This window comes from Moschus berezovskii, chromosome 22, assembly GCF_049115385.1.
Source record: "Moschus berezovskii isolate FMDL1 chromosome 22, NW_MosBer_1.0, whole genome shotgun sequence".
NCBI classification, from domain to species: Eukaryota; Metazoa; Chordata; class Mammalia; order Artiodactyla; family Moschidae; genus Moschus; species Moschus berezovskii.
Window position 1 is genome coordinate 25,088,665 of NC_142481.1, and position 25,064 is coordinate 25,113,728.

The 25,064-nt window shown below is 50.3% G+C and overlaps 1 protein-coding gene across 3 annotated transcripts in view; it reads right to left on the minus strand.

Annotated features, from left to right (window-relative positions):
* ZFHX3 (zinc finger homeobox 3) overlaps positions 1 to 25,064 on the minus strand; it is a 259,323-nt gene that overhangs the window by 225,718 nt on the left and 8,541 nt on the right. The window contains exon 1 of one of the 3 annotated variants that reach the window (XM_055412413.2): positions 22,783 to 23,133. The exons of the other annotated variants lie outside the window; for them this stretch is intronic. The gene's annotated coding sequence lies outside the window, so the exon portion shown is untranslated. Of the gene's footprint in view, positions 1 to 22,782; positions 23,134 to 25,064 lie in introns of those variants that run through there. 3 annotated transcript variants of the gene reach the window in all.

Consider the following 25,064-nt stretch of genomic DNA (forward strand, 5'->3'; position numbering starts at 1 on the left):
GAGCGACCCCTGAAAGCATGGACCTAAAAGGACCAGCCGGAAGCACGGGTGGGCGAGTTGGCCAGACACCAGATGTACCTGCGACAGGGCCCACCGTTGGTGACCTAAACAGCACATACCCCTTCTAAAAGTGGAGGACACCACGCTAGCTGGCTTTTGTCCTCAAGGCCGAAGAAGTGCCAAATCCCCTCTGTTTCCAGGAGAAGGTTCCAGTCTAGAGTCTTCTGTTCAAATATATCTGCTTTTAAAATACCATATTGCTGAACCAACTCAACTCTAGCCCAGGTTTTGCCTACAGGCCACGGCTTTGAAATCTCCGGCACAGAGGCTGCCTAGAGGCAGAAGCGGGGGCAGCCTGGAGATTCCTTAGAACCTGTAGGAATTTAGCCACAAGGAAACGGGGCCCTGGACAAGGCCTGTGAGAACAGCTGAAGAAAAGGCCCAAGTCCCAGAAACTTACGTTGAAACAAGATAAGCGCACCGGACAACTGCCCACATGTTCCTGAAACACAGGCCTTCAGTGCAAGTGTCAGCCTAACTGCTGCTGACTTTGGAGAGTTCCCTCAAGAGGAAAGTGAACGCAGGGAGGTCCCACCCTTAATTCAGAAAAGCATGTGAGCCTGTGCCCACATGATCCTATAAGCCTTGAACCCATCCTGGATAAAGCCAAGGCCTCCCCATCTTCACACTGCTCAGGAACCAGCCTGACCACCTGCATGGACCTTCCCCGATGTTCAGTACACCCAGACCACCAGCCAAGGAGCAGCCGGATTCAGATCCACCTCCCCCAAGAACTGGGACAATGTCACTGTGCTAATGAGAATGCTTCCTGCCTCCCCAACCAGGCCTAGGCACCTTCTGGACTCCCTCCCATGATAATCTGGCCTGAGAAGGACCCCAAGGCATCCTTCAAGACAGTCCCTCTGTGTTAAAGAAAACGGGGCTTAGGCAAGTGAGCGTCAGGAAGCCTGGTGGAATCTCAGCTCAGGTCCACATCCTCAAACCACCACCAGTGCACGTTGAGTTGTCTGGCCCCCACCAACACCGGTCCCGTAACCTGGAGCAATGAGAAGGTCATTCTGACAACACATACCATGGTGTTGGTCCGAAGGCACTGTGGTCTCATCTACGATAGACTGTGACAGAAAGCAAGAGTTCCGAGTGACTCGTCCATTTCTGGACACGCTCAGGGTGGGGGTGGGGTGGGTTACGACACCAGCGTTCACTGCCCAACCTGTAAACCGGGTAGAATGACCTCCTTTAATTGCTGTCATCTTCTCAGAGAGAGTTACCCTACCACAAAGCATGATCATAATTAAAGAACACCGTTCCTAGCATGGTGCACCATCAAGCACAGAGGCATAGGCTGCCTTGACCAGCATCAGATGCTCGGTCTGATCAAGGTCACTGGAGAGAAGGTAAAACGGTCAGAGGCCCCTAATCTCACCTCCATGCTGCTTTGCCTTGCTTGATGTGACTGGAAACCCGAGTCTTTGGCAGAGGAAGGAGGAGGCTGGGTGAGCAGGGAAAGGGAAGGACAAGGAAGGAGGGAGGCAGGGCTCTCTCCCATGGGCAGCACCTTGCAGGTGAAGGCAGCAGACTCCAGGGAACTGCTGGCTGGTCTCCACGAGCCTCATGACACCCCATGGGCGTGGACCTCCCCGCGTTGCCTTCCCTCCCATTGCCCATGGCCACCAGACCATCCACAGCGATGCTGATGGGGTTAGAGCGTCTCCAACCATCTTATCCTCTTACCGGACCAGCAAGAAGGGGCTGCAGAGAAGCCCACATAAGACACCAAAGAAAAAAAATCTCTGGGCTGGGCCCCAAGGCATGGGGACACACAGACAAAACTCAGCGGCACCAGCATTCAGCGAGGCCAGAGCGGCCAGTGGGAGCCAAGGACTGGTCACCCCCAAATCCTCTCGTGTGGTAGGTTCTGTCTCCCAGAATCCAGTTAGCCACATCTGTGAGCCAATTCCTGGGAGAAGAGTGCAGGGTCGGAAGGCATCTAAGTGGCTTGGCCAAGTGAAGACTCTGTTAATCAAGCAGCCGCATACTCCGCAGACAGACTCCAGACTCACAGACGACCAGTTGCAGAAGGAACGGAGTGTTCTGCTGTGCCCCATCCCGGCAGCTCTGGAATCACACGTTTCCCGCCCCCCCCCAGCACGTGGGCACAGGGAGGCCCTGTCCCCCACCCCGGGTACCACGGGGTGTCTCTGCTCCCCAGCGTGGCATCCTCCCAGCCTTCCCCCAGATCCCACCCATCTCCTGGAGACCCTGCTCGGCCTTCCCCCACATATGATTTCCTCATGTATCCATTTTTAGGAATCAGTGTTTTTGTGAAGAAGAGGAGGAGAAAGTTCCCACATGCAGAAAGCTCACACCCTGGGGAGGAATGAAGCGGGGGGTCACCGAGCACTTGTGACAGCAGACATGGGCAAGAGCGATGAGGAGCAGAAGAAAACCTCTTGTCAGCTCTGAAAGTTAAACAGGAACAGCTCTCCCATCGCTCCCCCACCCTGCTTCCTCCCGGCCTACCCTGTCTTCTCCCCCCAGCCCAGGAGGCAGCACACTGGCAGAACCCCAAGGCGGGAGGGCTCCGGGAACGGGAGGGAGTTCCACGGTAGTTTGCAGGAGCTCCACCTCTGGGAATGGATTTGATGTCAAGTGTCAGCAAGTAAATTGCTATTGGCTTCTCGATAAGCAGCAGTAGTGAGCTAAGTGTTTCCCCGTATTGTGCGGGCTCTCGCGGACTCAATACGGCGGTATTGACAGCACAATCACACAGTAATCCAGGCTCCACTAATACCTACGCTTCCTCAATGAAAACACACTTTCCACTTGGACACCAGCCCACTAGCTTTGGGCTGGAATCTCCGGCCTCCTCTGCTCCCCACAACCACCCCTGTGCCCTGGAACTGGCATCTCCTAGTTGGGATCGCCCCCAAATGCCCTGGCCGATGTGACCATCCCAGCCCGCATATTGGCAGGGCCCAACCTGAAAGATAAACAGCCGGAGACCTACAGGAAAAGGCAGGCTCTCTCCATCTATAAATCACTGGCGGGCAGGAAAGAAAAGTGATCCAACTCTTTAAGGATAAAAATCTCAGCAGTCGCTGAGGAAAATTGATGTTCCCTTGCAAAGCAAGAGATGTTCACTCTGGGAAGATGCATGTCTTCAAGTTTTCGGAGACAAAGAAACTCAAACTTCACCCAGCACGACACAGGGATGAGACGAGCTCTAACAATCATGCCAGATGCTAGATTTCCAAAAGGTAAGTCCCCATGCCCTAGCAGTCTTAGATAGATTTACATAATGAAGGGCCTGCTAATTCAAAAATAAACACCACACAAACACAAGCTATTTTTCAAATTCATCTCTCATCAATCTTGACTTTCAGAACACCCTGGAGTAGGTACGGGACAAGATTATATTACAGAGACAAATGAAACAGAGAAGTTAAGTGACTTACCTAAGGTCACACAGCTAGTTACCAGTGGGTTTGATCTTAGAGGCTAGACTAGAGGTTGGCAAACTTTTTTCCGTGGAAAGTCAGGTAAATATTTTTGGCTTTGGGGCCTTTCCGTGTCTGTCTGCAACTGCTCAGCTCTTGTTCTCTGTGGCATGGGAGCTGCCACAGACATGTAAAAGAACAAGCCCAGCTGTTTTCCAATAAAATCTTACTTATGGACAAGTAAGATTTTTTGCATATTTTCGTATGTCATGAAACAACATTCTTCTTTGGACTCCCCCAACCATTCTAAAAGGTGAAAACCATGCCTAGCTTGCAGACCATACAAAAACAGGCGTTGGGCCAGATGTGGCCTGCAGGCGTGTCTGCAGTCTGCTGATCCCAGCCCACTGGGGGATGTGAAGTCTCTAGAACACCACACAGTCAAACAGAATGGGCACCACCATTCCCAGGCTCATTACAACTGTAATAATCCCGTCCAGTGAAACTGTTTGACCCTCCAGCACCAAACACGACGCCCAGCCCCCAGGTGTCCCAACAGCAATACAGCTGCGCACGCATAACACACTGGCCACATCTTCATGCTTCTATAGAAGCACTGCCCTTTGTTGGGAATTTCTGCACAAATTTCAAAGTTAAGAAACTTTCCAGAGACGCACGCCCAAGCCACTGCTGGGGTAATACAGTAACGGCAGAAGTCATTTACTTTCAAAACCGGCACATATGTATTTAACAGTGTCCTTAAATACAGTGTTGGGATGAGTGAATCGCCCTGCGCGACTGCCCCCCACCCCCCCACCCCTCCCAATCCCCCGTCCCAAGGAGAAGTTTCAGTCTCTCTGTGTTCAGGAAGAAGAAACCCGGCCAGAGAGGGGTTAAGGCCCTTCCAGGCTGTGATCTGATAAATGGCTGTGCAGAAAGCAGGTTCCCTCACTTTGAGATATGATGTCACTAACCTTTATTGATCCACTATCAGAGAACTTTGCTTATCTCTCTCCTGTGATATACTGCCCCTCCTGTGCTCAACTAGTGTTTAATACACTGCCGGCTGCCCCGCACTCCTCATTGCTCAACACCGCGGCGCAAGGCTGCCACGGGGGCCAATATTTCACAGCCAGGCCTCACCAGCACAGACACTCCCTGACGTGGTGGGGAGGGCACACCCACCTCCCACCTCCAAGCAGGCTGCCGGGTCCCAGGTGCACCCTGACTGTGGGCTGGGGCGCTGGTGGGGGGCAGGGCCCCTCTGAGCATCTCCTGCTTGCCCTTTTAAAAATTTCAAGCTCCAGCTTCTTCACCTCCATCCTGAAAAGAAAACTGCCAGTCTACCAGGTTCATGAGAACAGAAGCGCCTCCAAGTGAAACGAGCTTCCTGTTTCTCCTTTTGCAGTCAAGACCTCATTCTAATCAGGAGCTGGAAAACACTACCCATCGAAGCGCGGGACAGTCATTCGAGAGGAATCACGCCAGGACCAGAGCCAGAAGACATACCCAGGTGTGGCCAGGCAGGCTCTGATTCCGAGAGATAACAGGGTTCCACTGCCCGGGGCAGGCCTAATGCTGGAGCAGCCGCAGGGTCTGGGGTCCTCCCTCTCTCCTGCCAACCCACAGGCGAATTGGGCACGGTGCGCAGCCGGTGCCACACCCAAGGGTGGGTGAGCCAGCAAGTGCCAAGATTCAGGAGGAGACTTTCACTGAAGAGCTGGCATCAACCTCCTCTGTTCCCCGCTGTCAACCTCAGATGCCTCGGAACGACTTGTGGGACCCCACACCTGTTGCCCCCGGAGGAGCCGGTAGACAAGACTGTGCCTCCCCCGCTCCATCCGGCCTGGCTGACAGGGGCCATGGGCAGCCGGGGAGAACCAGCACGCCCTTCCACTGCCCGGGGGCACCCAGAATTTGCCTAATTGAACATTAACAAGTTGCTACAATAAAGTTCCTCTGTTGTGAGCTAGGAACCTTTTCGGCAACAACAGAAGTCTTGTTACAAACCGCTCTCTAAAGCCAGGCCTCAGCCTCAACAGGTGTGAACAAGATTTAAACACCTCCTACAATACAATGCAATCCAAACAAAGGGGAAAGTCAATCCCAACCTCCTGGGGTGAGCCTTGTCTAACATCTTCTTCACTCATTCAGCCCAAGGGAGCCAAGTGAACGCGTGCGGAGATTGTTTCCAGGCTGAGCAAGGAGACCTAACCAGCCCTGAAGCAGGTCTCTCTGCCACTCCAGACAGGCCACCAGCCCAATCACCGTCTAGCAGAAGGTGAGGCCATGAACGCCTCACATGCAATCCTGGGCCCCCGCACGCACCTTCCATCCGCCCCTAACTCGGCCGGCTGGTGGACCGTTCTGGCAAGCTTCCTACACTCCCGGTCCCTAGCTCAGTGCTCAGCTCTTCCATGTGGGAGGTAAGCAGAGGAGGAGACCCCCAGGTCCCAGGGTCTGAGCCGTTCTTTCTCCTAAAGGGGGCCTGGGCAAGTCCTAACGCATCCTCCTGGAATGCTGGGGAAAAGATGAGACTCCGGGACTCGATTTATCATTAGAAATTTTTTGAGGGCCGCTCCAGGTAGAAACATAGGAGGGGTGTGTGTTGGACAAGGAGGAATTATCCCTCCCATTGATTTTCCGCTCTGGAGTATTAGAGAGAACACAGCATTTATCTGGAGATTTCTTCCCAAAGCCAAGCACATCAACGGGACTTGAAAGAGCTTATCTGCAACCACTATCACTGCGGAAAGTGGGCACCCCAGTAGGGAACTCAATGAGCCCCATGGTTCCAGGGTGACATCTTGAAGCCCTTGTTATTGTTACTCGACTTCAAATGAGTGAGCGAGACGGCAGAGAGGGGAGTAGCAGAGGGGACACCGTGGGCAAGAGTGACAAAGGACAAAGAAGGGAATTCTCTCTCCCCCAGGCCTCTGCTCCAATGAGAACACGAAACTGCTCTGGAACAAAACCCGAAAAAAGGCAGCAAGCACATACGCAGGCCTCCAGCCATTCCTATTTTGGGCACCCGTCCTCTGTTCTCCTTTTCCAAACTCTTGGGCATTTTTTTTAAAGTGATAAACACTAATAATCCAGCTTTTGATTCTAACTCTCCTTCTCTCCCAGTGCAAGAGAAAAACTGTCAGCATTTTCCCCCCAAGTGAGAGAGAGCCATGAAACATGCCAGGGAGACCTCCGATGGCAGCTACTCTCAACTTTTTCTACCTCCAAACTCCAGGCAAAGTCAAGGGTAAGAGTGACCTGCAGGCTTGTGGATAAAATGTTCGTGACCACCATGATGGAATTTGTTTTCCAGAAATTTTTACTAATGAACCTTGGAGCACAAAAACCAATCCCAGGCAAGGAGTCAAGCTGGCTCATTTTCCTCCGCGCTCCCCCATCTCCTACCTGGCTAGGCAGGCAAAGGCCCCCAGGCTCATGGAAGGATAGCGGCCTGCTCACAACAACAACAAATAAAGGTTCAAAGGCTCAAGTCCCCTTTCCAGGTAGCTGGGAGGATGTAATTGGTGAGGCAGGAGATTAGAAATATCGGCAGCCTCTAAGTAAGACTTTAATTTACTGGCAGATCAATAGAGCCGGGGTTATATTGGCAAAGTGTCTACAGCTCTATTGACTCACGCAATGCCTCTTATCAATTTATCAGAAATCTGGAAGTCAGAAGATATTGTTTGAAGGGAAAAGAAGAAAAAAAGAGACAGGGAGCAACGAGACAAGCGCCCGAGCAGTTAGAAAATGGGGTCCCCGATCATGAACTTGGTACCAAGAGTTTTACATCAACCTGTCTCCTGGAATGGAAGCCGGTATAATGCAACTCAGAGTTAACCTGACCCCCTAACAGCCCCCTCAGCCTTGTCACATGATTCCATTTTCCATGAACCTTGGGTTCTGAGGGGCTAGAACCCTACCAAAGCAGATGCCATTTATTAGTCTCAGCAAGGAGCTACTCCTTCTTTGGGGTCAATGTTTCCCATCCAAGTTGCAGGCAATTTACATGCACCTCTGTTTTCTTCACATTCTGGTGCTTCTCCAGGTCCGCCTTAGCCAGAATTCTTCATTTTAGCTTCTTTCCCACCAGTCCATAGAAAAGATTTTAAGTGAAAGGGACATCTATCCTAGCACCCCAATCCTCTCCAGGGCTAATGAAGTACCGATCAAACTAACCATAGCACTTGGTCTCAGAAGCATAAAGAAAAGAGACTCAAGTTCTACCAACCTACCGAAAAGGATATGCAAGTTTTCATGAATAATTAATCTTCATTGGAAAGGGTTTTGAAATATCCAGGTAGTGGAAAGACCAAGGAAGAAGAAAGTAAACATTAACACTTTACCAAACCTAACCATCCACATCAGTGAAGGCAGGATGCAGGAAGACACAAAGGAAGTTTGTAAGTATTTCTATCAAATAACCCTGGGTGGGGGTGGGGGGGCGGTGGAGGGGCAGGTCTTGAAGAGAGAGAGGACTTGCTGCACTCCAGTTATCAGGAGGCTGAAGGCAAGAGCAACTTGACTTGGAGGACCCATGACCTGCTTCTGACAATCCATTTTGGTTCCTGCCTCATACAACAAATTTCTGCTTAATTGCTGTTTTGCATTTCGTTGAGACATCGAGTAAACAGTACTTAAGTGTTTCCAGACAAAAACAATAACTCACTAATGACTAAGGCCCCGCTAATTAAAATGCCCCTGTGATGGCGTGACTGGACTCAGAGCCACCACAGGGACAGAAATGCCCTGGCCTTGAACGCACGAACCAGAACGCAAACGTGTGGGGCAGGGGTGGAGGTGACTGCTCCTTCAGGTCACAGTGCCCTCTGGTTGCAAAGACGGAAGCTCCTTACTGGAAGGTGACGGGGTCGGGGGTGAGGGGAGGGGAGTGGGAGGAGCTGGGAGTGGGGGTTTGAGGGTGCTCCCTAACTGAAGGTGTGCTCTAGAATCTTGTGGGTGAAGTAACCTGGCATGACCTTCAGGAGTTCACATGATCCCTTGAAGGAAAAAAAAAAATGTGTCTGACCTTATTACGGGAGAAAACAAGATGTGTGAAACTGACCTGAGAGACCCTTCCCCAGAGACCACCCTTCTTACCGGCAGGAATGTTCAACTACACTGTGGAAAAAGAAAAAAAAGATTCAGAAAGAATGAAGCAAAGGTATATGGTGCCACCTGATCTGTGAGAAAGTATTAACTTGACCGAACAGTCAAGATTCACAGTGCATCTGACAAAGTGACAGGGACGCAGAAAATATCCCTTCCTCCCCAAATGAGAGATCAAAATACCAGGCTTCCCCTTAACAGAAGCCGAGCTCTCTGCTCTCATCCACGTTCAGTCCTATGGATGGAGGCCTCCCAACACCACTCTTTAAGTCTCAGCATTTGAAACCAAAGAAAAAAAGAGAAAAGAGTCATCGAAGCCCTGGGGCTTGCAGAGGACCTTATCTTCCCCCGGGCAGGTTAAAGACCTGCTAGTTAGCAAGAGAGGGGGTGGGGACAGCCATTGAAACCGCAGGGGCCTAATACCCATTTGTATTCACACTTGGAGCCTTTAAGGATATAAAATCGGAGAGGATGAACTGTTTACATTCACCTAATGCTCGAGTAAACAAATCAGGGCCCGAGCGGATGGGTTTCCGGGCAGGGCTGTGGCCAGACCCCCTTCTGAGCAGGGTAGCAGGGCAGGGGGAGGGGAGGGAACGCGGCTGCTGCTGGCACTCCTGCCATTGGGGATCGGGCTCCCCTTCCCACCCCTGTTTCTCCCCACCGGCAAGCCGGCACCTTCCATGATCCCACACAGCCCATCAGGACTGCACCCACAGAGGCCACCGAAGCTTCCAGAAAAGCACAGGGCGCCCTTGGTTCAGGATTGCCAGTGGGCAACAGAGAAGGAGCGGGCTGCAGATCTGCTCCTGTCGGGGAGCAGCAGAGCATTTTAAGCCACAAGACCAAGATGGGGAGCAGAGCCCCTCACTGGAGAAGGGGCCTTGCCCCACCCCAAACAGGGCTGGCCAGGGCCACCACACCACCCACAGTGGCCTTGGAGGAAGGAGGGCGAAAAAGGAAAGGCCTGGCCAAGAGTGCCTGGGGAAAGGGCTTAAACACCCAGCACCAGACAGAGAGAGAAACTTTCTGTCCTCCAGGCGCTTGGGGTGGGTGGGTGGGGTCCCTCAACATCACTGTTATCCAAGAATGACACCTCAGGAGAGAGCCCCCCACCCCCAGAGTCCCCATATCATCGGGCTGTGGCCAAAGGGAACCAGGAGCTGTTTAATGTCCCAGGGCAGGGCCTGACCATATCCTCTAAACTCCAACAGTTTCAACTTGACTAGGGGGAAGGGGCGGGGGGGGGGGTCCTGGCACTCCTTTTAAATGCAGATTTGAACTTTTCACCCGGGGTCAGACAGCTGCGCTCCTCCAGCCCCAGCAGAGGCCGGCGCCGCGGCCACTCAACCTCACACTTTCACAGTTTTTTTTTCCCCCTGCCTGCACAGGAGGTCGGCCCATTGAAGGAATTAGATACCCCCCTTCCCTAAAACCCCAAACCCACACTCGCCTCTCAGCTTACCAGGGGCACAAATCCCCCTGGAGGCCCAGGGATGGGCCAAGGCTGGCTGGGCGCCCTGGACACAGCGATGGCGAAGGGAGAGGGCCCTTATCACACGCATCGACTAAGGAATGCTGAGATCAATAGTGAGGAAACCCCGGTGCTCAGCCACTGCTCAGCAAGGAGACGCTTCCTCCCCCTCGGTGGGACAGGGTTCCCAGCTGCTCTCTGCCGGCAGAAGCCGGACGACAGCCATCCTTGCTATTCTCCTCATCAGGGGTGTACTGTTAGTCAGACTTATCTACTTTGAGAAGAAGTCCCTTCAGGAGCAAACAAAAGAAAAATATGACCGACCAGTCTTTCAAAACAAACAAACAAATGAATCTAGGCTGGGACTCCTTGCCTCTATCATATCCCCTCCCTTATCCTCATGTGCAAGGCTGTTTCTGATTTTTCCTTATCACCCTCTGCCTCTCCCCTTCTCTGCCTCCAACCAGAGAGGCCCACTGGCCCTAGACGGTGAAAGAGGACTCTCCACTGTGTGGCCTTAAGATAACGTGAGAGGGACTTCCCTGGCAGTCCAGCAGTTAGGGCTCTGTGTTTCCAATAATGCAGGGGGCGTGGGTTTGATCCCTGGTTGGGAAATCAAGACCAACATGCTGCATTATGGCCAAAAGGAAGAAAAGAAAGAGGTAATGTGAGAAATCAGAAATCTGAATAAAACCAGGAAAACGATTGTGTCTCTGGTTGGGATTGGGGACCAGGTCAATCGCAGCAGGTGGGCAGCAGAGGAGCCCCCAAAACACAGGCCCCTCTAAGTCACACGCCACGTGGGCCCAGGCCGACTAACCCAGGAAGCCTGTGTGACTGATGTCCGAGAGGAGAACGCAACGACTACCCACAAGTCCAAGGTCCCCTGCCCTGCCACTGACTAGTAAGCCGCCATGGACAGAGTGACCTGGATGGCTTCCAGAAGCTCCCTGCAGCCCTGTCATGCTGAGGGCACAAACAAAGAGGGGGTGATGCAGGAAACAACAAGGCTGCTGCAATACACACACCAGAGCTCACACAGCTGCAAGCCGGCCTGCCCTCTCTCTCGGGCCAGGACCACCGTGCGGCCACTGCTGCCATTCTTTGTTTGGGATGGCCTTCGGAGCCAGGTGGGTACCTCCACCGGCCACCTGCAAACCGAGAGGCAGCTGATGAAAGGTTTGCATGGAAGCATAGTACATTTTGCCTCCTAACAATCCCAAGACGATGTCCGCAGACTTGGGTGACTTTTACAGAGCAAACAGTGTGCAGATGCAGCCTGTACCCCCAAAACACCAGTAAACAGAGGCAGCCAGTCACGAGAGATGGGAGGAGACTCAGCTCCATCAATGTAATGTCTCAGAAGAGCCCTCAGCGGCATCCTGAAATGCCAGCTCTGTCCTGTCCGACAGTCAGCCACTGGCCCCTCAGGGCTACTGAGTCGATGAAAGGGGTCTGGTCCAAAATGAGAGAAGGCTGCAAATATAAAATACACGTGGGAATTTTTTTGTTTGTTTTGGAGGATGCAAAATGTCTCATTGATAGTTTTCTTTATATTGATTACATGTTAAAATGATAACATTTCAGATATACTGGGCTACAGAAAATATAATTAAAATTCATTTCACCAGTTTTTTTTTAATGTGGATACTAGAAACTTTTAAATAATATACGTGACTCCTGTACTGTATTTCTATTGGACAGCACTGTTCTAAAACTTCAGTCTGGCTTTCAACTTCAGACTCAGCCAGCAGTTCGGTGTTCCTGAATAGGACTGAGAATTTTCTCCTCTATTCTGAACATCCCCCCCTAAAGATACAATGTTCCGACTCCCAAGTGATACTTCTAATTGTGCTGAAAAATCTTAGTATCCAAATCAAATCGTTTATACTTGCAATTTGGCAATGGATTAAGGGGTGGCGGGGTAGGGGAGGAGGAAGAAGAAAGTCAGCTGTGCATTAGAAGCTGGACAAGGCCCGTGGAGTGACACGCCCTCTTTCAAAATGTTATCAATTACGTCTGAGGCTGATCTTTTAGCTTTGAAAAAAAAAATAATAAAAAGTTGTTTATTGTGGTTTGGTTCAAGGATTGCCCATTACAAGGCTGGCTTGCCTCCTCCTCCAGCTGAATTTCTCACTATGGAGAGCAGACTTCTCCCTTTTAACTGCTCTTCCTATAAAATATGCCCAGCAGGATGCTGGTACCCACCCCCACACATACACACACACTGTAAAGTATGCAAAGAAGGGAAGGGGAAGCAAGGGGCAGAGAACACACAGACACGGCCCCTTTCCTCTCAGACAGTACCCATCCTGCCAGGAGGGATCCCGGGCCAGTCTCATTTCTCCATGTAAATGAACTTTTTGGCCACCTCCTCTGAGAAGAAAAGCTGCACAGATGCGGAAGGCCCATCCTGGGGCACACAATTACAGCCATTTGCATTCCTCCAGAGGCAGGATTAGCACAGGAATGTGCTTTGCAGCTTTGTGGGGGGAAAAGGAGTTTAGGAAGAAAGAAATGGGGGGAGGGCTATTTCTCCCCAGTCTGTCCATCCAAAGCTCAACGATACACTTCCAGTTCTCTGAGAGTCAGAAAGTGGAAATAACTCCTACTCAGGCTTTCTAAAGAGGGGGGAGGGTGAAAAGGCCTGGGAGGGGGAGTGGGGGGGCACTGCGTGTATGAGAACTGCCCCTCCTGGTGCTTTGATCCCCTCGGTCGCTAGGAGAAACCAACTTTTCTCCTAGGGTTAATCAAAACCAAATTACTCAGGAATGTGGCAGGACAGGTCTGAGCTTCCAGGTCCCTTTGTCTTTAAGGATTTAAAATGAAAAAATAAAAAAAATTTTAAAGCAGATGGCAGTGGCTTACAGGATAGGTAACATGAAAATGTGCTGAAGGAACAATTGACCACATCTCCCCACTCTAAAAAATTAGAGAAAGCTATCTACAAACCTACTCCAATCTATCAATCACGAGGTTATTTTTATAGATAGGTTCCAAACTCAGAAGAACTTCCTGTTTTCTTATCACCCCTCAAGAAAGAACCCCTCCACAAACCTGTATCCAGTCAAAGTGCAAATAAGAAATAAGCAAGACTTTGCTGCCAGTGGGGCTGCAAACCTGATTATAAAATGGATTATGGGAAGTACAGTCCCCTTGAACTTAAGAACATACATTTTTCACGAACACAGTTTGGGAGTAGTTTGCAAGGTCCTTCCTTGGAATTCTGGGGTAGGAAGGAGAAAGCATCCAGTCATGGGGACTTGGTAAATGTGGGGGTCTCTTTAAGGTCTAAGAAAGGGGGTGTTGAGGGAATGGCTCGGTTCAGGATGAAAGGACCTTGTAGGCTGTCAGAAGATAACCACTGGCGCATCTTTGGTCCAGAAACGGCCGGGAACTCGCTGCCCAAAGCTGCCTTGTTTACTAGCAAAAGTGTGCCGCCAGGGGTGCTGGCCCGGCCCAGCCCAGCCACACCGGTTCAAGAACTCCAGAGGCAACAGGAAAAGGCTGACTGACCTCAGAGATGAAAGAAACCTGGGGCTCAGGGCTATATTAAGGACTCCACACCTCCTCCCCGGTCACATCTTTGGCAGGCTTCTGTCACCACGCAAGGTGTGGGCCTGCACTCCCCGGCTACTGGAAACTTTACAGTGCAACGCCCAGCGGCATTATAATTAGGGATGGCAAGGAGTGACACACAACAGCACCCAGGAGCAGGAATACCAATGGCTCCCTGCCTAATAAAATGCCGCTAAGCTTCACTGCAGAACCTGATCAGCCGCCCCCCACCCCGCCAAAAAAAAAGATAAAATAAACAAAGAGAGCACCACCAGTTAAGCTACAGAGCCTGGACTCAAAAGATAAAATGAGGCCAACATACAGGCCTGACTACCAGCTTGCCATAAATTGTAACTGGCCCTCGGCCTATGGTTATCTGGGAGGTTGCACTAAAGTAACTTTTAAAATACTCTTCACCTTATCTTCAGGCCCAGTCAAACACACACATACATCACCCGTCTTAGATCTCTGCCATTAGTGTTCCATTTAGACTTTCCAAAAACAAGGTCATCCCAGTAGGCCCGTCCCCTGTTTCCGGTCACAGCTGCGGACTTTCACCCCCTTCTCCAACAAAAGGGACCTTGTACACAAAATTAACCCGAACCATTAGTCTGTGTGGTGTGAGAGAGTACACTGAGCCCTTGGAATTATTTACCCTCCTCCCAGGCCGGCCCAGGGTGCTCCCCCACAGAGGCCGGGGGAGCCTCCCTAGAGATTAGAGGCCCCGCTCCCTGGGCCACAGCTCCACACAGCTGCATCTGTGCAGCCAAGGCCCCACTTTGCAGAGAATAAACACAAAGCCCTTTTTTTTTTCTTTTTTTAAGTAAAGAAGAAAAAAACTTGCTCCTGTGGTATGATTCCACAGCTAGAAAGGGCCACAGTCATTCTAGATATTGTTGAGCTGTCCAACATGGTAGCCACCACAAAACCATCCCAGATGGGGCCAAGCTGTCCAATATGGTGGCCACTGCTCATCTACCACTCCCAAGCGCTGGCAACAAGGCAAGTCCCAACTGCTGAGGTGAGAAAGTCACGCCGATGCTGTGCGTTGTGCGGAAAAAGACATTTTAAACTTCACTCCACCTGTTTCTTTTTTATCTTTTTTACTTTTCTATTAACGTGACTCCTAGAAAGTGTACAATTACATATGGGTCCTGAGTTCTATTTCTACAAGATGGCACCCCTGGGGACGAAAATGTCACAGCCTCGAACACCAGCCCATGGCCATGCCCTTAAAGGAAAGAGTCTTAATGTTTAAATGCTAAAGTGACCATGAAATTAAGCAAATGGCAACAACTGACATCAGCTAGGTCAAATCACAAACTTAAGAGAACACTCAACAAATGTGTGTAACTCAGAGGCGGCAGGGATATGCCATCTTTTTATCCAAGAGAAAGCAAATGCAATCTCTAGCCCAGTGGTTCTCCATGCATCCCAAGGAGACACTGGGTGATTCCTGGAGACATTTTGTTGGGAAGTTGGGTTGGGGGAGCAAGGACTCCTGGAGAAATGAGGGACACCCCTGACAACAAAAATTATCCAGCCTCCAACGCAACCATGCCCCCGCACACAATCGGGCAAGGTTGATCTGAGGTCCACACAGTCACACTTTTTAATACTCAGATTTCCAGGGGCAGGGGGCTGGAGGGGGCATCTCTCTGCAGAATGGCTCCTCTGCAGGGCTCGGAAGTGGGCCCAGGTTTTAGTGGTACCCACAATGTGGGAATATGAAAGTCATAATGATGTTAAAACAATATTCACTTTCTCACCAGACCGAGAACTGAGTTTCAATGGCTGAAAGGTCTGGGCAGCTGTTTTTCAGGTTATTTGATAGAAAATGGGGGTTAAAAGCTCAGTGCAGTAAATTAACTGTACTCCAATAAAAATTAAAAAAAAAAAAAAAAGTTCAGTGCGACATGAGCCAGACTCCCCCTGCATGTGGAGTGACACCTCCCATGGAGGCTCTGAATGAGGCGAGCCCCTGATGGGTTCAGCTCACCAGCTCTGACCACACAGGTTCCTGGGCCAGGCAACAGAGCCGTGGAGGAGCCAAGAAAGAGCCTGCAGGTACAGGAAGAGGACAGGGCTGCGTGGAGAAGGCCAAGACAGGAAGAGCTCAGGGATGAATGTGAACAGCCCCTTTTCGCGGACCCAGGCTGGGATGCTTGGCAGGAAGGGGGGTGGGGGGGAGGGCACATGATAATTAACTCAGCAAGTTGATAGTATTTGCATATAAATGCCTCCACAAATCACTACAAACAAGCCAGGACAAGTCAGGCCTATTAGCATATACAAGCCAGCCCGGGAAGGCCTCTCTAGGTGGGTCATTGAGTGGGCTGCTCACTTCGAAGGCCGCCTGTCAGCTTGGGGTGGGGGGCACGTGAGGGGAGGACGGGGACACTGCATCCATTTCAGACCCTTTCACTCCTGAACGCAGTTGCAGGATGTCAAAAGGAGTTGGCTTTATTCCCAGCCCCTAAGGGCAGAGCAGAAGAAACGCTGGACCTTTTGAGTTTCTTTCTTCCAGGGTGTTGGGAAGCAGAAGGGAGCCAGGGCCACCAGAGGGGACAAAAGAAACAAAAAGGGAAGGGTATGCAGATGGGAATGGACATTCATGGAGAAGCTACTGAAAATGTACTGGGAAGACTTGCTTTCTACTTCGTTTCATCCCCACTTGAGGAGTGAGGTGTGCGTTATGCCCCTTTCACAAAGGAAGGAAGCAGTAAGGCTCAGAGAGGTTGCATGGTGGGTGCACAGTCACGCTGCCACACTGGAACAGAGCCGGGCCTCCACGCCTGCGACCCCCGCAGAGGAGTCCGGGCTAGAGCAGAGTGGAGAATAGAAGCTGGCTTCCCAAAGAGTAGGCTCATTTGATCCATCTCTGCTTCTCCCCGGACAATGCAGTGTGGACACCAGCATGCCCATTTCAAGGGATGACTCATAAACGGCACTCTGATCCTGACCTGGCCCCTACCTGTCATATTCATAATGATCTCACTCCTTCCACCAACAAGCAAGACCGCACCTCCTCCAGTTAGACACTTAGAGGAGTTTGCACTAGGATTTCCTTTAGCAGCCAGCATCTTCAATGCCTGGACAAATGTTAGATTCGTCAGCGAGTGAGAAATAAACCGAAGGTCCTTTCCCAAAAGGTGTAAAAGTTCTCTGCTTTCTCCCAAAGACACTTCTACCTTTGGTTTAGTATCTGTTGCAAGAAAAATCAGCTTTGATCTCCTCTCTGAAAAAGCGAGGGGGAGGGGAAGCCTTATGATTTTCAAGCCTGCACTCTTCACCTGCACCTACCTTTTAAAGGTAAGGCAGGTGGGCCTAGGTAACATGTACTCATGGAGTTAGGTACACAGACTGACAGCCTTCCCTGGACAATCATTTCATATCTGGTGTGAAAGTGACACCATCCGAGAATCTGGCAGAGCAGGGGTGGCAAATGAAACCAGTTGCTTTTGCAGTGACATCAACCTTCTAACACACAGAATCCACGGGCCTCCTCTTTATGTCCGCAAGTTGACACTTTAGCAACCAGGCAGATGTTTCACAGGGAGACGTGGCGATGTTACAGGGAAAGCAAAAAAACATTCCCCCTACCAGCCAAATGCACATTAAAAACCAAGGCCCTGAGCCAAAGAGCCTTTTAGAAAGAGGGCCTGAAATGGTGGCAGAGGCTTGCATTGTTTCTTGAGCAGTTAAGAAAACTGTTTAAAAAAAGGAAAAAAGACAGGAAAAGTTGTTGAGGAAAAAAAGGCACACATGTGTTCCTTAACATATTTTCATCAGGAAAAGTTGTCCAAAACATGCTGCTGAGAAACCGTTAAGCGTGGAAAGCAAGTAAGTTGAGGACTACACATCTGTACTTTTTATAAGCTTACAGGAGTTTAAACTCTTTTGTAAAGAGCTTTTTATGTACTGAATCAAGGCTCCCATATTTGAACAGGGATCTATATGACTGGGGTTGGGTGGGGGTGGGGGGATAGGCTGAGGCCTGAAATCAAGGATCAAATTAAGCAACCCCAGTTTTTTCTTCACTCAGCTCATCTGACTCTGGCCTTTCCACTAAGGAGACTCAAAGAAGACAGAGAGCCTCCTGGAACTGTAACACAGAAATTCAGAGCCTACAGCAGAGGTGTGCATGGGCAACAGTTCTCATTCAAAATCTAGCTCAACCAATAGGCTCAGAAGTTTTCTCCAGTCACATTCCTGGATAAAGTCGGCCCAACTAGGAACCCAGCAAAGCTGCTTTTTTTTCTGCCCACTCCCAAAGACCCACAAGTAGTCGGTTCAGCCCTTCTCTTTAGCTAACACCCCTCCCAATTCACACACACACACAGAGTAGGAGGTCTGAGTAGTCACCAACTCCTGCCTCCTGCACAGAAGTGGGGGCTGGGGGCGGTGGCCAAGTTTCACTCCCAGATCAAAGGTTTGTGGCCGAAATCACTTTCAGGACAGCGCGTGAAATCGGCAGCAGATGAAAATTCTGCCGTCTTTTCACAGCGTCCAATGGAGCCAGCTTCCCCAGTTCAGAGTCTGCCTACAGATGATAGAAGACACTCCATAAACTCCCAACTGTTGCCCCAAAAGACCCACTTAAAATTAAAGACAAGATAATCATTGAAGAAAGCCCTTAAGGCCATTATGTGATTAGCAGGATGGGAGGAGAGGGGGATCTTGGGGTTTCTCCATCTTCCCAAGACACAGACTACAAGGGGAGCTGACGGCTTCCGTCCCAAACCTGCAGCAGTAAGAAGGGACAACGGGCCAGAGGGGAGAATATGGTTTGCACACCCCATTCCTCCCTACCTTGGAAGTCTTAGACCAACTTCAGGCAGAGGATGGCAAAGTCTTGGAGGCGACACATGTGTTAACACCCAAACTCAAAGAGGGAGGAACTGAACCTTCTAAGACCCCACCCCCAGGACACAGGAGGCTGGCTAAGGACCCTCTGGAGGGGTACACATCAAAACCCCCGTGCGTTAATTCTGGTGTTGACAAGACTGCATGGCGACCCTCCCGTGCGAAGGGAGAAGGGCTCACCCAAAGGCAGATTAAGCTCCAGCGTTTTGTTAAGAGGCCCCTGTCTGGGGTTAAAACCAACAGCACAGCAGTCTTCTGAAATGAAGTCAAATTTGCCACCTAGCAAACTCTCTCTGTTTCTTTCCCTATTTTTAATCAGACCCTTATTCTTTCAAAAGCAATAAACTTCAGGAATTAAGGGTGAAAGAAGGGCAGCAACATCTAAGGAAACAAAAAAAATCACCTTTTAAAAGTGATAAATAAGCCAAGCCACCTTCCTTGGGCAAAGAATTCTCTGGAAACACACCCATCACTGCTATGACCACTCTCTGCCTTGTCCTCACCATCTTGTCCCCTGGCCCCAAAGAATGAAAACCAGAAAAAAAGCATTCACACTGTCTCACTGCCTCTGAAGCTTTGGCACAATACTGCTGTCAATTCCCCAGTTCCTATCCATATAAGAGTCATTTACTTTATTAGTTAAAGAAAAAAAAAAAAGCCCTCTAACATCTGACTGTCAGTTCGCACATGTTCAAAGAGAACAATCTGGCAGCCAACTTTAAATCATATAGAAGAGAAATCTGACAGTTGTTGATTTTGCAGTTTTCCTCCTTAATCTGGACTTTGAGAGTGGCCTGCCAATGAGCCAAGATTTTTGCCTGGGTCTCTCCCTTGGGGCAATCTGACTCAATCTCAGCTTCTGTGTGTTTGTTCCTCAATGTGAGCAGGACTCGGCACACTGCTTTAGACAGAAAATGCACCTTTTAATATTTGATTGAGACTAGCTCCTGCTGAGGGATTCCCTTGCCTGGATTCTATTAAAACTAAGTCCCCATTTCCCTGACCACAGTTTATAACCCAAGCAGAGGATGGTGGTTCTGACCTGTGCTGTGATTTCTAAAACAACCAACTTTAACAACCAAAATCTCATACCAGAACCCTTCAATACCCCCTATGAAGCCCACTGTAATGGAAGCTGCCTTCTTGCTGTGTTTTTAAGGTAACGCCCCATCCTGGTTAATTACACCAGCCTTGGGAACCAGAGAAGGCCAGCAGGCCCAAGCACTACAGAAATAGGCCAGGCTAAGAGCAAGCAACGATTTTAATAACAAACTCAAGTATAAACCACAGCACATACTGTACTTCTTGAGGTTACTAATGTTCAGCGTCAGGTACATTATCTCTGCAATACCGGCAAGTGTGAGATGGAGCTTGCAAGTTTCTTCAGGCCAGAGTCATCGCTGCCTCCCCTATAAGACCAGGAGGCAAACCCATCCAGTTAAGAGGCAAGGTGAGCTCCTCTAAAAAGTGGGTGTCAAGACAATTGCCTTTTCCCTTAGAACAATTCCCTACCCTTTTATAAAATGTTGCTTAGTCACCTGAATATTTACTTTTTAACATGAGACTGTTGCAACCCTGTAATAAAAATTATTTCTTAGGTGAAGATCTGCTTTGGGTCCTGGGGTATTTCTGGGCTCTCACAGTAACATTTCAGAAGCAAGGGAAAAAAAAAAAAAAGCCCCAAGGTCCAAAAGGAACAATAGCCCACCATGACAGTAAGGACACATGCCCTGGACACCACTAGTGGCTAGAACCCAAGGAACCAAGCTAAACCATATGCAGTCCCAGATAAGACTTTACTAGCAGTCTGCAATCACAGATTTATTCTAAGGAACTAACAACCTCTGGGTCACCCAAGGTGAGCCAGGCTTGTCCAGGGAGTATCTTGAGCCAGGGAGTGTCTTACTAATCATCATTTAAAGTCATAATGATGAAAACTGAAATCTCGCTTAGTTTAGCTCCTGGCCACTGGGCAGCCCAATTGGTACCAAACTGATATGGCAGTTAAATGCAACCCTAGAGCAGCAAGAAGGCAGGCGCGGCAGCGTCCTGTTGAGAAGAGTCAAACAGAGGCCTGCTGAGAATTCTGTTTTATTTGGGTCCCTTCCACCCACCCTGAGTATTCGTTTGTGCAAATAAAAGACAGAAGGGAAGAAACCAAAATTAAAGTTTCAGGTGGCTGGGGAAGCAGCTCAGATTTTTTTTTCCCCCTCTATTTTGGAAGAGTTAGCAAGTGTTTCTCAATAGTTTCCTGTCAATCAAAACTGTTCTCAGGAGAACTGGAAAATAGCAGCTCTATCCCATAGAAAATGCAGCCATTTCAAAAGAGAGTTGGGAAAGGGAGATGACCCATGTCATCAAGACAGGAGGTCTCTAAGTCACTTAATTCCTTGTGATTCCAAAAGGACTGTTTTTAAAGTGTAAAAGTGCTTGCTTCTGCCTCTGCCCCATGTTGTTAAATAACACTTGTGTAATTAAATAAAAGAGCAAAATGTGACCCTAGCCCATTCTGAGAGGCACTTACATGCTCTCTGAAAACATGCTGGAAACTAAATGCAGACAACCTCCTTAGTCCTGTAATTTAAGGAAGAGAGAGAGGGAAAGTTTCCCTTGGCCTTCACAGCCACATGCCTCTGAGAGGGGGCCTTCGGGGTCTCGGCAAAGGAGAGTGAATACAAATATCAGGTGTGCAAACATCCAGGTATGGCCCTCTCTCCAATGACCCTATTCTTGAAACCCTTAGATTATTTAGAACCCTGTCTCCTGACTTCCCTTACATTCCACCACCTCTGTTCCCTAATTGCTTTTTGGGTTGGGTAACAAGAAGGATTCAGAACCTCAGGCTGCCAGTGGCTGTTCTGATAACAAGGAACAGACTGGTCTCGGCCTTTCTTGATCAGGTTACCCTGCAAGGTGTATGTTTTCCTCCCAGATGCAGCCTCTGCCCTCTCACTCATGCTTCCCTCTCCAGCCCAGTCTACTGGAGCTCGTGATTTTTAGGGTTTCCCCTTGAAACCTATCCAGAAACCACAGGCATTAAAAGAACATGAGGGTTTGACACCTCCTGAATTTAGGAATGAGGGGACTCCGGGGGCCAACTCTGCAAACTCACACCTGCTGTTTGATGGCAGAGAAATGAAGTTCCCCGGCTAGCGCGAGCTCGAAATTATACTCTTATTTATTTAGTGACCTTTCCCTAAGGATCGCAAAGCATGGGATGAAATAAGATGACGTGTAACTTTCTCACTATCTACCTTCAAGGCTCAAGGTTGTTTTCCTTGTTTTGCCTTGATGCATTCCACCATGGCAGGCCCTGGCCTGAGGGAGAGGCCTTCTCTCTGTGCCCAAGTGGGGCCATGTGTCCTCTCTGAGATTATCTGCCAGTGGCTTTCAGAGTCCTCAAGGCCAGTTAAATGACACAAATAGAAGGTGGGAGGGAAGACCCTCTTGGATTCACCGGCTAGCTCTTTTCATTTAAACCAGTTTATATACCAAGCACCACTGTGCCAGGCAAAGCACTCTTAAGGCTACACCAGGCAATGAGCTGTAATCTTTGCCCTCCAGGCATTTTCACATCATTATAACACAGGTATGTCCAAAGCAGAAAGGACCATTTTCCAGAAAGTTCTTTCCCTTCCAGCTCACCATGATTATTTTAGCTTTTTTTTTTTTTTTTTCTGACCTAACTAGGGCCTTCCTCCTCTTTTTTTAACAAGACAAACATCTAAGTTCTCTCTCTTTCTTTCTCTCTCTCTCTCTCTCTCTCTCGACCACCCCCCTCCCTACAGAAATGAAGGCTGCTCTAGTTTTTCCAGAGGGCCAACCAACTAAAAGTAGAGGGTGGGCTAGTCAGTTTCCAAAGGTGCCTTCCGGCTCCAAAACTCTGATTCTCCCTTTAATTACTCCCCAATAAGCGCACTGTTCACACTGTTTCCAACTGGCCAGTGACTTCGCTTGCAAAGAAGAGCGTGCATTTTTCGGCGGCGGAACTCAAACTTCTAAATGACACCAGCGCCGCAAATATTCAGAAGGCAGGAACTAATCCAAAAGCAAAATTAGGAAGGCAGGAGGGAGGGGAGGAAAAGATGGAAGGGAGGGAAGGAGGAAGGGCTTTCCTCTCTGCCCAGCAGAATTCAGAGGCTCTCACCCCAGGTAGGTTCCAAGTAGAGTCTAGCAGTTCAGGTGTATCCAGCCTGCCCCTCCCCCACATGCCCCAAGAGAATGGGAAGTTCAGCCAAGACTCGCAGCACCTGCCCGCAGCTCCAGGCCGGCTGCGCGGACTGGCCGGGGGCGGGAGGCTGCACTCACCTGGCACACAAAGGCTCCGTACACCTCCGGAGGGAGGAGGCACTCTCAGGTCCGGGGGCCTCGGCGGGCGCGACAATGGGAAATTCCAGCGGCACCGGAGCCCCGAACTTACCCACCACCCCAGGCGGCCTTCTCCCCACCTCCCGCTGCCCCCGGGGCTCTGAGGTGGCTCTGGCTAGGTGCGGGGGGCCCTGGGGCAGGGGCGGGGGGCTCATGGTGACGGCCGGGGCCGGTGGTCGCTCCTCCCCGGGAGGGAGGGTCCCCGGGCGCGCGGCGGGGATTCACCCACGGGGCGCGGCGCTCGCGTCCCCGTCCCCGGCCTGCCCGCGGCCGGCTCGCCCGGCCTCCCGCCCGGACTCGCTTTATGTAAATGAAGCTCAACTCGCAGCTTGCAGCGCGCACCGCCCGGGGAAGGGGGGCGGGCGGGGCGGGGGGCCTTCGGGGATCCACATTACACAGCAACAAAGCGGAAGGTTAATTTGAAACTCGCAGCCCCGCCGCCGCTCGGCTCCCCGGGCAAAGCCTGACATCTACAGTCGTGCCGGGCGCAGGCCGGGTGCTCCGCGGCGGCCGCGCCCGCGGGGACACGGGGACGCACACGGGCGCGCGAGGCCCCAGCGCTCTGCGCTCCGGAGACGGGCCTCCGGGCAGGCCGGGCCTCGCGCCGGGAGACAGAGCTCCGGGCGGCTCGGCCTGCACCGCGCGAAGAACCAGCCCGGCGGGAACAAAGCCTGGTCCTCCCCAGGCGCTGACCCCTCACTCATCAAAAGTCAGGGGCCGGCCTAGAGTCGGGCGAGAAGAAAGGGACGCGCCCTCGGCCAAAACAAGAAGCCTGGGGCCTCCGAACCCGAGCCCTGGGTCTCCGGGCCCCAGCCACGTCACAGCCAGGCCACTCCAGCGTACGGACATTAGCCAATGTAGACAGGAATTTATTTGAAACACACACCCAACCTATTAACTGCTTTACAGAGCACTTCTGTTTTTCAGCTGCAGAAACTTATTTAAAAAAAAAAATCCCCTGCTCTCCATTGAGAGTGTAAGGATAGTTTTCCATGGGAGAGAAAGAAAGAAAAAGGAGACAGAAAGAGAGAAGTCCAGTCTGCAATTAACCTTAGTGTCTTTAACAACATGCCTTAAAAAGTCACAGGTCATGTCCCTTCCTAGGGAGATTCTACCACCTGGGGGCAGATTTAATGTGGCCACTCCAGTTGGTCAAAGCAGTCGCTGGACACTTTTCTATCTCCCCAGGTTCGTCTTCTCCATTCAGATAGGCAAAAGGCAGCACCACAGAAATCTCACCGGAAGTCCCCTGTCCTCCCTGCTGGAGTCCCAGGCTCAGTCTGAATTCACTCCGGATTCTCAGCAGAGAAAGGCACCTGCTTTCGCCCTTTCTGAAAGCCACCCACCCCGGCTGGCCCCACAGCCCTGAGAGTCCTTTCTGACTGCACAATAATGAACCGTGCAAGTGTTAGAAATATAATAAGCTCAGAAGGCGAAGGAGCTGTATGTATGGAATCGTATTAGCGTTAAGCACACACTGATGCAGGAGGGAAAGGGGCAATGAAAACTAGAAGGCATTTATGCACAATATCATTTGGGCTCAAATTAATATAACTACCTTAACCTGTTGGGGTAGGACAGCCCGCTCTACATTTTAGTTCAAAAAAGAGCCTCCAAAAAAAAATTTTTTTTTCCCCCCAGCTAGAGTCCAGGGAGAAAAGACTGCCTCTAGGGAATCATGTCCGATTAGGGACAAAGGACAGCACAAGCCAAATTCTGTCACACATGAGAGAGTGGGGGGGGGGAGCAGGGGGAGTGGAGATGGAAAAGGGACAAGCAGAGGGTGATTTTCTAAACCAGAGTATGGCCACTGCAGAGCTGTTTCCAGACCGCCTGACTTCAGGTCCAAGAACAGGTGGCATTTTCAAAACACTATTATTTATTTTAGCCACATAAGTTGAGAACACCTTAAAGAAAACCAATTAATAATTTAATTTAAAAAGTGACTATGAATAATACATGAAGATGATGATGCTAGCAATAATGCAAGTAACGTGGCACAGACAACTCAGAGATGTCTCTGGAAACGTCTTCAGGCAAGTGGGGACTTAAGGCCTCCATGTCTTACCTGGAAGCAACCCACGGCCCCACAGATAAAGACAATACAAAAATGTTTCTACTCCCAGAAAATCTAATTTTGCTGCTTTGTCTTAACTTTTATTAACAAGGCGAAAACCTCCTAATCCGGTGACATCATAACTGGGTGGGCCAACAGATAGGTA